This window comes from Megalobrama amblycephala, linkage group LG21 (assembly GCF_018812025.1).
Source record: "Megalobrama amblycephala isolate DHTTF-2021 linkage group LG21, ASM1881202v1, whole genome shotgun sequence".
NCBI classification, from domain to species: domain Eukaryota; kingdom Metazoa; phylum Chordata; class Actinopteri; order Cypriniformes; family Xenocyprididae; genus Megalobrama; species Megalobrama amblycephala.
In genome coordinates, this window is record NC_063064.1 from 25,012,805 (window position 1) to 25,025,350 (window position 12,546).

General features: G+C 38.4%; 1 protein-coding gene across 4 annotated transcripts in view; it reads left to right on the top strand.

Annotated features, from left to right (window-relative positions):
- Positions 1-11,299: 11,299 nt before the first annotated feature.
- Positions 11,300-12,546, top strand: part of nkpd1 (NTPase, KAP family P-loop domain containing 1) — a 107,471-nt gene continuing 106,224 nt past the window's right edge. For 2 of the 4 annotated variants that reach the window (XM_048172125.1, XM_048172128.1), the window contains exon 1: positions 11,319-11,341. The gene's annotated coding sequence lies outside the window, so the exon portion shown is untranslated. Of the gene's footprint in view, positions 11,342-12,546 lie in introns of all 4 variants that reach the window. The other 2 variants (XM_048172126.1, XM_048172127.1) reach the window with 2 other exon arrangements.

Genomic DNA, 12,546 nt, shown 5'->3' on the forward strand with positions numbered 1-12,546 from the left:
TATAAGCATAGTTTCAGGGTCAGCCTTCTCTGTCTTTCTGTGGGTGACAAACGGGAGTTATCCACTTGCATGGGCTCGGGGGCTGGTTCTGGGGAGCTGACGGGTTCGGACCGACGGAGGAGAGGTGTAGCCTGTGACTGGCCCTGGTGCTCGAGGAGACACGACTGCATACGAGAACCCACGCGGATGGCGAGTTGGATGAATCTTTCAAGTCCTATGGAGTCCTCGTATGCAGCGAGATGCAGCCGCACGTTTGGCTCCAGACCTTGTCGAAAGGTAGTGATGAGGGCTTGTTCGTTCCATCCGCTGGTTGCGGCGAGCGTTCTGAACTGCAAGGCATAATCGTTAACAGTCTTATTTCCTTGTTTTAAATTATACAATTTCTCACCAGTTGAAGAATCTGCCAAAGGTTTTCCGAAGACTTCTCTGAAGTGGGTAACGAATGCCGTGTAGGATTTGACAACTGATCCATTTTGAGTCCAGAGCGAATCTGCCCATTGTAGGGCCTTACCTTGCAGTTGGGAGATAATGAACGCTATTTTCGCCGTATCGGTGGGGTAGAGGTGCGGCTGCATCTCCAGGACCAGCTCACACTGAAGGAGGAATCCGCTGCAATCCTCCGCCGATCCTGAGTAGGGCGCCGGTTTGGCCATGGGACTGGCGGTGAATACCGGCGAAGTAGAGGTGACTGTGGCGGCGGTGGCAGCAGCGGTGGTTGGTGCTGGTGATGGTGACGGTGGTTGAGGAGTGAGTGCTCGCCGAACTGCATCCACGAGCTCCTGGAAAGGGTCTTGACGGCTCATGCTGATTGTAAGCTGTTAGGGTCCGGTCTTCTGTTACAGTAGAGACACCGGAGACAGATGTAAATGCAGTTTGGATGTTTATTTAGAAAAATCAGCAGAGCAACAGGTAAGTGCAATGATGGTAATGAAGATCTTGAGGATGAAAGAGAGGTAATACTGTCCTTGTTTGTATTGCAGATGCAGTTTGATGAAGACGTTGGAGTTGGCAGACGGGAACACTCACACACACAGGTAGGTAGAGACACGAGGAGACCAGGAGACGATGGAGACGATGGAGAGTATGGAGACAGGTAAGTGTCGTTTTGGGAGTCCTTGAGGTAAGCATACAACTAGTGTATCATGAACGAGACCGGACAATGTGTGTGTGTGAGTGTGGGACTTAAGTAGTGAGGTGATCATGGTGATAATGAGTTGCAGGTGGCGGTGATCAGTACTCTGGTGATTGGGTGCGTGGGTAAGGGAGTGAGGTGGAACCTGACGTGTCTGTGACATATATATATATATATATATATATATATATATATATATATATATATATATATATATATATATATATATATTTATTTATATATATATATTCAATGTATTGTCCCAGCCCTAACATATATGTTAGTGATGTCAAGCGATTACAATTTATAATCTATTTAATTACATGATGTGCAGATTAATTAATCAAAATAATTGCACTTTTTTTTTTAGTTTAGCTGAGAAATTACCCACAAAAGATAATTTAAAGTCATTATTATATTAAATGTTTGATTTAACACAGAATTTCTTAATAAATAAATTTTCAGGCTACAATGGCCTTTTTTTCTTCAGAAGCTGCATCAGAATTGGTTTTACATGTATATTAAAGGGATAGTCCACCCAAAAATGAAAATGATATATTTATAAGCAATGCAAAAAGCAGTTGTCTGGTAAGAAAAAGTATTTGCCACCTGTTAATATCTAATTTTACCATTTCCAAATTATATAAATTCTTTGCATATTTGTGACAAATAGTTCACATTACTGAATTATTTTTCTTATGATCTTATAAACATTTTTGCTTAGGCTAAAATTAAATTGAAATTAGTTTTGCAGACTATATGAATTGTGGCATATTTCTGAATTTATGTACTGTAAAATTTTGAATTTTACAGATTTTTTTTTTTTTTATGGAGAAGTTGGACCAAAACGTAAAGGAAAAGCAGACAAGTGTCTAGTACACATGAACTCCTTCAATACTGTTAGAAGCAACACATTTTTTGGTCACTACATAATTTACATACCTCCACTTGTGCTACAACAGTTTCGATGCCTTTATCTATATTACAAAATGTGGAAAACATTAACAATGAAGAATGAAACGTGTCAAACTTTTGACTGGCACTAAATGCACAGATCTTAAAATGCATGAAAACCTCAATAAAATAAATCAGAACACAAGAAAAGTTACTCAAGATGACTCAAGCCACCCTACATTTGAAACAAACACAAACAAATTTAGAAGTGCAGGGCGAAGCAGAAAAAAGGAGAGCATGGGAGAACAGCTGTCAGCAGACCAATGATGCAAACATCATGTCCCAGAAAACCATCTGAGAACAACTCAATAGCAACAGTTCTCTTCTTAAAGTCAACATGAGCTCAAAACTGACCCTATCCATTGTCTTATTGTGCTCCATTAGCATATAAAGACCACTTTACATGATCCAATCCATTCTAGAAGATTAAACTAAGCCCCGCCTACATATTTACCCGTTTTGCTCACATTACATAAGTAAAATGTGTTCCAAACTGGGTTTTGTGCTGTCTTTCATCATTCCATTCTAGTCCTCCTGCCTTAGAAACCCCTCCTGGACACATTACACCATCAGCCAGCATGCAGGGTGAGAAAAAGAATGAACACTTGCTTTTTATACATGGCCACATTCCTCTGCTTATTAGGCATTAGTGTCTGTTTCTTCTGCCATGTATAGAACCTTGATGAGCCATGTTTATTCATAGACTAACCTTTTTAAATAATTCTGAGAGCTCTCCGACAAAGGCCTCCACAGCATACTTAATACCTCATCTAGGTTTCATTATTCAGCGCTTATACTCTCTCCGCCGCCCCACTTGAGATGCAGAGCATGAATTATGCCGGGCCCCTCTCCTCTCAGCCTCCTCCCCTCCTTCACTTCCCACTACAAGCATCTCCTCTCGCTCTCCTTTCCTCTCATTCCCCCTCTCAGCAGCCTTATCCCACAGGACAGAGAGGCTTACTGATTACTGCAGTAATATCACTACTCGCTACACTTCATTCCCCTCTATCTCTCTCGCTCACTCTCGCTCTCTCAGTTTCACTCTGCTTTATTGGAATGACAAATAACGCTACATTTGTATACCCAAAGCAGCCGCAGGTAGGGTACACTGCTCAAAGCAATATTAAAGAACAGTGGAAAATAAAAAAGGAAACTAGCATGAAATATACATGTAATAATAAAATAAGAAAAAAATGAACTTTTGTGCACTGTCAAAAAAAACCTATTACATTTTATCCAACATATGGGACATTTCGTGTCAAACATTATGAAATGTGAATTACTTTGTTTACATAAAATGCACTTTTACACAAACAAGATACACTTTTAAACAAATTAGAGTCACACATTCCATGTTTTTCTGATGTAAAACCTATTAGATGTGGTAGATAAAGATGAAAAGTCTGCACCCCCTCACCCCTTAAAGGGATAGTTCACCATTTCATTTCTTGCAAATGAAAATCATTTACTCACAGTTATGTCATATCAAACCTATAAGACTTTTGTTCATCTTCGGATCACAAGAAAATGAAGATTTTTGAATGAAATCTGAGAGATTTCTGTCACTTCATTGACAGTCTACACAACTACCAATTTGACGCTCCAAAAAAGTTTCGCAAAACTAATTCATAAGAACGGTTTAGTCCAAATTTTCTAAGGAGACATGATCGCTTTATATGATGAACAGATTGAATTTAGGCTTTTACTCAACCATAGACGCTTAAAGCGCGAATACAAACCTCATTGGTTCTTGCGGAAGCTCAAACGTGCTGCGTAACACACAAAAATAAACCTCATTGGTTCTCACGCATCAAGCAAGCATGCTTGAGCCTCCACTAACTGATGTGTGAGTTCATAAATATTTTAATTTTTCAAATCATACAAAAAAATATTTTTCATTTTAAAAAATCATTTTGATTAACAAATTTACTGACTGTATTCATTTGACCCTGTTGCCAATGTTATTCTACAAAAACACATGATCAAACAAATATTTTCTATAATTTGTTGAATAAAAATTTATAAATGACTACAAATCAACATGTGATCCTAAACTAGCAAGCCCCAACTGAGCAATAAACTTCTTTTGAATCCTTCTAGAACACCATTGAAACCTCCAACCAATGCCCTAGCAACCACTCAGAACGCTCTAGCAACCACATATAGCTAAAAACCAGTCAGAACACCTTAGCAAACCTCCAACAACACCATTATCATTTTGTTCAGAAAATGCATAAATGTAGTTTACTTTAGTTACTGAAGGACTGTAAGAACTCAAAATATACAAAAGACTGCCCTTCAATTAATGTACTATTTTTAGGTTCATTACTGCATTAATATAATTTATAACTATAAAAGCAATGTAAGACACATTGCATCAAAGCCAAACGAATGCCTGAGTTAGAACTGAATCACAAACAGCCTTAAAAATAATTATTCCCATGGACGTTAATGTTGATGCCAGGCTCCCTGAGATAAACACAAATATGTGCATTATTATGTGCATCTTAGTTATCCATTAGAGGATTCTCAGGTATTAGAAAATGTGATAATTGACCATTTAAGGGTCCTTGAAACATCTCTCATTAGCATATTAATTGGCCTGATTTCTCTGAATGACAATGACAATTCCTTCAAGAGTGGAGATGATTATGATAAACTTTTTCACCATGCAGCTTAATATTTGAAATGCATGCTTTTATGTTTCAGTTGGTATCGGAGTAAATGAATTTATTAGAAACATAATTTGCCTCCGTGTTCGGATGCACTTATCTCAAAACACATTCCACAAATTTGAGAGATATCAGGTTGGCAACATGGGAAAAATAAGTAAATAGATGAACAAAAAATGCACAACCTGAGTTAGAAAGACTCACTAATTTAAGAACTCCCTTAACCATTTTTCTGCTGTCAGTATGGATAAAAATCTTTCCGTTTTTTTTGGTTTTGTTTTTTTTGTTTTTTTAAAAAAAGAACGAGGCCCCTCACAGTTTTCTTGCTGTCTGTGTACATGACTCCAGTTATTCATTTCCTTTTCCCTCTCATTCTTCCCAAAGATGAGACTGTCACTTCCTTTCTGCTCAATATCAATCCCCTCCTCACACAATTTCTCCTGTAACTCCAGGGGGTTGATGCAGCAACGCCTCTGCTCCATGCACATTTTCTAGCCAAAAACGCTTGAAAACACTTAGGCCAAATCATGTCTGAATGTGTGCACACCCCCACTATTTTTGTTCATTTGTCATCAGCTGTAGCACTGGCCCAGCTTCTCCCAGAAAGTGGGCTAACAATATAGATGATTTCAAAGGAAAAGACTAAGAGATTTTCATATTTAAACTCAAATGTTCAGGCTAATGGCTAATAGGCTAAGTAAAGGCATAACTCTTCACTAGTGTTGGCCATTTTCAAGCTCATAACTTCTAAAACCACCCCAAAATGGAAATTTACTCCACCTAGTTTCTAAATGCATGTTATATGGATTATGCGCAACAAACTTCAGTATTCTTAAAACAGGTTAAATCACTTCTAGTTCAGGTATATGCTTTGTTAATATAGAGTTGTTTTACTGAAGATTCCTTCAAAGGAGCTGCCAAAGGAATGTTTCGGTCTGTTCGTGTGATGTTCGGTATAAAGATTGTATTGTAAATGATTCATCCATGAATTTTCACATTTTTATACTTGTTTTGACCTTTTAATAAAAAAAATAAAAAAAACCTTGATCTTCCAGTGAAACAAACTGACGTCTCCAGTCATTTAGTTCACTTAAGTCCTATCCCCTTCTTACAGTCGATTGCAAGCTCACTTTCAGATCTGAACCAAGTCCCCACTTACTTTTTTTTTTTTTTTTTTTAGTCTGTTTTACTCAGATGTAGGGTTGTCAAAAGTACTGACTTCAGTACCATGTTGGTACTGAAATTTTAAAAATGTGAAGATACCAGCATTTCCCCCTAGCATTTTGAGCACTGTTGAGCAGATTCTTAAACACCTCTGATTGGCCATTGTGTTCATGCACTCAACAGATTTGTTATTGGCTACAATGATCAACGCTTCAAAAACATGTTTTAAATAGACATCTTTACACTCATCATTGAGCGCATAGACAGATACACACGGGAGCATTTGAAAGCAGGCATCTACTGTATCAGCGGATCCTGATTTCAAATGTTCCCGTGTGTATCTGTGCAAGCGCTCCGTGAAGAGAGTCAAAAATGTCTATTTGGAGAAATATTGATGGATTCTCATGTTTATGTCAATTTTCTATACAGAGGAGTAATATTTATTCAATATTTATTGTTATCACTATGAACGCTGGATACTGTGTTTACAATTCATACTTGCAGCCGGAGGGCGCTCTGTACACTTTTAGTCCACAAATGCCAATGCTAAAGAAGAATAGGCAATCCAGGAAATAACAACTAACAGAGGCCAGAGATCGCTAACTATGGCTATTCAAAACACTTTTCAAGACAATAAATACACGATTGAGACGATGTATGCATGTATTGACTGAATTTGCGTCTGAATAGCGCTGGCTCCGGGGGCGTGAAAAAAAAAAGTCTTTGCAAGCCAAAAATCCAACAAAAGTTCCTCTCAGACAGAGGAATTAACTCCATTAACTCCAAATTAACATGAGAGATAAATGGGAAAATAAAAACTCCACAAGGGGAGAAAACAAAACTAGAGCACATAAACAATCAAATAACTAAGAACACCTTACTTGAGGAAGCTTGGAAGGACTTGGAAAAACAAAGCAGGTAGCATGCAGTCAAGACTCAAAAACCAGGTGAGGAACAAAGGGGAAAACACAGCTTGGGGACGGGGTTAGTAATATGCGAATGAATAACCAGACGATTCATATGACATAATATACATTAAAATTTATGCTGGCAAAAAAATGAAAAATATACATGGATGAATCATTCACAGAAAGATCAATTACATACATTTAGAAAACAGATAGGGTGAATTTCCATTTGATGGGATTTTAAGTTAGTAAAGTTGCTACTTTAATTAGTTACTCCCCAACGCTACTCTTCGTGATTCGACAGATCCCTCTGCTAAACAATACTATCCAGGATTCTAGACATTGACCACAGGTCTTTGCAAACTCAGAAAACAGCAGAGACACATCTCGGCTGATGCCATAATTTGTCAGAATAATTTATTGAGTTTCTGCGGCTCTGCAAGGCGTTTTGATAAATGGTACAAGTCACACTGAACTGTTATCAAAAGAGAGGGAGAGCGAGCACCGGGTAGGACGAGTGGGAGAGAGACAGATAAGAGAGAAAGAGAGAGGGAGTGGTACGGCAAAGGAAAATTGCAGCAAACATTTCCATGCCATCATCCAATCTGTTCTGGGAGATGGGGAGATGACAGCTCTGAATCCGAGCAGGTGTCTCTTCTACCTTCCATTACCTCCGCTATGTATGAATTAGATTTATACAAAATCTCATAAAAAACCAGCCCCCGCGTTTTTACCTTCAAAATCTCTCCCCATATCCCTTTTTTCATATTATTTGCTATGCTGCAGAGATTGGACGGCTACTACGGATCGGGAACAGTAAATAGCAGAAGCGCACTGGAGGGGCCTAGCGCGGGCAGCTGGAGAAATAAAGGATGATTTACAGAGCAACGCCAGGGCTTGAAGCGCCGCAGACTATTGAGTGAATAAACCACCATTGGGTGAATAAACCCAATACATTCCTAAACATATGACAGCACCAGGCGCTCACAATCCCACCAATCGCCCAACACAAGTCCTTGCTCTTGGTAATATTTAGTTCATAAATCCCCAACTCTCCTGTTCTGAAAGCACACATGGACAGGTTTTAATTCCATCATATTTTCTGCTGAGTTCGAAGGGGATTACGCCGTCTGCTCTCAATAGAGTGATGCATTCTTTGTACTTAGATAAATACACCTCCCTGACCATGTCTTTTCTTCTCAGATTTTAGCTCTGTTCCAAAACCTAGAGAGCAGCCTCACTGCCTACTGCCAAAATAGGAACCTGCTTTCTAAGGAAGCATACTAACCATCACTAAAACACCATAAGTGGCTGATCTGGGATGTTTTCTCTATGTAGAAACCTCATGCAAAGTGCATGGGAGATTTCAAATGAGACTGACATTAGTATGTTGCTATATGATTTAAAGACCCCCGTGGTGAAAATCAAGTTTTTAATGTTGTTTATATATGTGGTGATTTAATATGCTTTAAGACAAACCATGTGCAAATTCATATGTCAGCACCATTGCAGAGTATTTTCTCCTTAAAACTGCAGTGAAAAAAGACAGTCTCAAACCCGTGGTTTGAAATTGCTGGTGTCTGTGACATCACAAACTACCTTGTAACCAATCACGTCAACGTGCCTGCGTGCTTTAGCATATCATTAACAGCAAACTAGCAGGGGAGTCTCGAGAGAAGCCAGGGTATCCCAGTATATTTTTCTGTTGATATGAAAAATCGTGTAGATTTAGCCATATAGCAGGTGTATGATGTATATTGTGATGTTATGATGAACTAAATGCCTTTCTCCACTGACGTTCTGAGTTGTTCAAAGCGTTTGTAAGGATACTGATCATTAGAAGGCAGCTGTCTGACTCTGACATGGCGAACAGGAACATGGTTTGTGTAACATTAGCAACACATTATTAGCTGTATGTCAAACAAAAGGCTAATCATATTAATTACCATTATGTGCTGAATCAGATTGCCTTATGCAAATACCCTAAGAGCATTCGCTAGCCAATTGAGTTCATGCAACACTGAAAAGTAATGTGATTGGCTGTTGTCACTATGACGGTTGCATCAGCACCAAGCTTCAGACACGCCCTCCATCAAGCATTGACACAGACGCCCTGTGTGAATGCAGCATAATGCTCTAGGGCAGTGGTTCCCAAACCTGTCCTGGAGTACCCCCAGCCCTGCACATTTTGTATGCTTCCCTCATTTATCACACCTGATTCAACTCATGTGCTCATTAGTAGAGACTGCAAATCCTGAAATGGGTGTGTCAGAAACAGGGAGACATACAAAATGCGCAGGGCTGGAGGTACTCCAGGACAGGTTTGGGAACCACTGCTCTAGGGTAATTGCATAAGGCGATCTGATTGGCTGACGCCTGCGTTGGGGCATGAAAAGTTGAGAAATTTTCAACTTCTACTGCGAGCAAAGCGAGTGAAGCGACGATGAAACCTACAATTCAGTTCGGCAATGCGTGACGTCACCCATTCAAAGTAAATGAGAAGCGCTAACGCTTCAATTCATTCCCTGCTGAATAACACAATGTTAAAAAAAATGTACTGACCCCAAACTTTTGAGTGGTAATGAACATGCATTCCTGTAGCTCAAATAGGAGAGCATGTCACTAACAAGTCTAGCCTACCAAATGCGTAAAATATGTAAAAAGAAAAATATATATGTATAATTGACACCTGGCTCACCTCGTCCATCATCTTTAATTTATTTATTTTTCCCCATTGCTTGTTGCAATGCATTCTGCTTTCTCCATGAAAGATACACACGTTGCTGCCTTTTTTGGCCAAAACAAGGTATCTAGGAAAACAGCATAATTAAATTGCCTACCTGTTGGAACCTACCTTGCCTACAGGCAGCTCACTAGTTTCTGGAACAGAGATTTTTTCAGTTTTGTTCACTTTATTCTGCCATTTGATGTGATCAACCTTTGTTTTTCGTTTGTGAATTGGGTCTGGGGAATGTGATTGTTTACAGGACTGAATGAGGGAAGCATCAGAAATAGACTAGAGCTGTTTCGGGGTTGCAGACAGACTGAAGTTATCCTGCCTCAGGGCTTAAAACCTGGACTTTCAAAAAGTTGTCTTGCTTAAATGGATTTCATGCTCTCTGTAGACAAGGACTACCCATAAGACACCTGTTGCAATGCTTCTAAATCACATTCCTAGCCTACAAGAGACTAAATCAATAGACTTATTTTTTCTATGTCTGAGATAGACATACATCTCGCCAAAATAACAACAACAACAACGTGTTAAACAGCTGAAGGAGAAAATACTTTGTCGAGTAAAGTGAAAGTGAAATTAATAATTTGCGAAACATTTCTATCCAACAAAGGTCCTTAAGTCAGAAAGTGTTTAAAATCTTACCTTAAAGGGTTAGTTCACCCAAAAATGAAAATAATGTCATTTATTACTCACCCTCATGTCGTTCTACACCCGTAAGACCTTCGTTCATCTTCGGAACACAAATTAAGATTAAGATTGTTGATTAAATCCGATGGCTCAGTGAGGCCTCCGTTGCCAGCAATGTTACTGCACCTCTCAAGATCCATAAAGGTTCTAAAAAATATTTGAAACAGTTCGAGTGACTTCAGTGGTTCTATCTTAATATTATAAAGCGATAAGAAAACTTTTTGTGTGCCAAAAAAAAACAAAACAATTAATAATAATAATATAATGAATTTTCAACAATATCTATATCGGTCAATTTCAATACACTGCTTCATGAAGATTCTGAGCTTTATGAATCTTTTGTTTCGAATTCGGATCTCCAATCAAACGGCTAAACTGCTGAAATCACGTGACTTTGGCGCTCCGATTCAATGATTCGATTCATACAGCTCTGAAGCAGTGTTTTGAACTCTGCCCACAGGCTATAGATATTGTTGAAAAGTCGTTCATTTGTAATGTTTTTTGGCACACAAAAAGTATTCTTGACGCTTTATAATATTAAGATAGAACCACTGAACACATGAACTGTTTCAAATATGTTTTTAGTACCTTTATAGATCTTGAGAGGTGCGGTAACATTGCTGGCAATGGAGGCCTCACTGAGCCATCAGATTTTATCAACAATATCTTAATTCGTGTTCCGAAAATGAACGAAGTAGAACGACATGAGGGTGAGTAATAAATGACATTATTTTCATTTTTGGGTGAATGGCTGTCTGAGCCTGGGCGATGCTTGGCGGTAGGGTCTGATTCAGCTTAATGATTTGAATATCAATCTGTTCGCCAAAAAGATTAATTTGTTGATTCGTTCAATGACTCGTACATTGTTACGCCAGTAGGTGGCGGCAAGTGAAATGAGACACAGCTAGAATAGAGGGTATGCATCGACGTCACTTTCCCGCCGAAAGCGCGCTCCCTCAGCTGGACTAAACCTAATCCATGGATATTGACATGCAGCCCCGTGTTTCCTGACATTTATATGTGCCTGATTTGACGTCGAGGAAATACATAAAGCAATCTGCCTGTGAATATTTTAACTACAATATAGGTAGGTTTAAATCAGAGTAATCACTTATATCATTGTTATATATATCGTCATATTGTCCAGCCCTAAAACATATATGTAGTTTTATAGTATAGTTTTTGTCAGTGTTTATTTAAAAACACCCAATTATGCAGAATATAAGATGGTAAATATTTAATTGATGAGTTGTCAACACAATATATAACAATACAATATATACGGCATGATTTTACCTCAAAATCCAACAATTTGACACAAAATGACAACTGCAAATCCATGTTTCTCTGCCTGGAGTCCAGCTGTTTCTGTGAATTGCAGTGATCCATTTGCTTCTTTTTTTCTGTAGCTTTTCGGCAGTCTTTAAATATATATCTCAGGTTTTGTATCAAATCTATTTGTACAGTCAATCACAAAGCTCTTTTCCGTTTTGGATGTGTTTTGTGTGTTTTTCACGACATTCACGCTGAAAACCAATGCTGCCGCTCTTTTGCCACTTAGCGGGCTTGACCGCAGGCGTAACGGTCGACGGTGATGTCACGTGCATACCCTCTATTTGAGTGACTAAATGACAACAAAGCAGATCAATAATTTTCCTCCATTTTGGCAAGCTAATTGGCCATAACTTTTATCAAGCTATAAAAAACATCGATTTTTTTAATCAAAATAATACGCATAAAAATGTCACATGACCTCATCACATTCAGTAAGTGGCGTCGAATTATCTTACCTCATTAAATATTCATGTGCGCTGTAAAGTTGAGAATCACATGATATTATGAAAATACTGAACGGTAACTGCTAACTCTAAGAAAAGTTGGTTTTGGACTTTATTACTTATGACATTTCAACAGATGTTTAACAAAAATTTCTCAATGTAACTGAGCTGATAATTATGCAAATGTAAACGTTAAACCAGGATTTATAGATGTAGGCTATAACGTTAAATTATGAAGCCCGAATATATTTTAGTTAATAGGCCTATAGATTAATTAACCCAGGATACGTGAACAGTGTAAAACATGATACAACTTACATTTACAAATGGCAATGTGAAAAATTCTTTTAGTTTGATTTTAAATGTCTACCACAGTTGCTGCAGTGCATAAAACAGAAAAAGTGCCATTTACGTTGAATGGAATTGCAATTACTTCATTCTGAACAGTGAGATATGTAAAATGCTTGTAGATTGTGTTGACCTGGTGACCCTGACCTGAGGAGTGAAATTACTG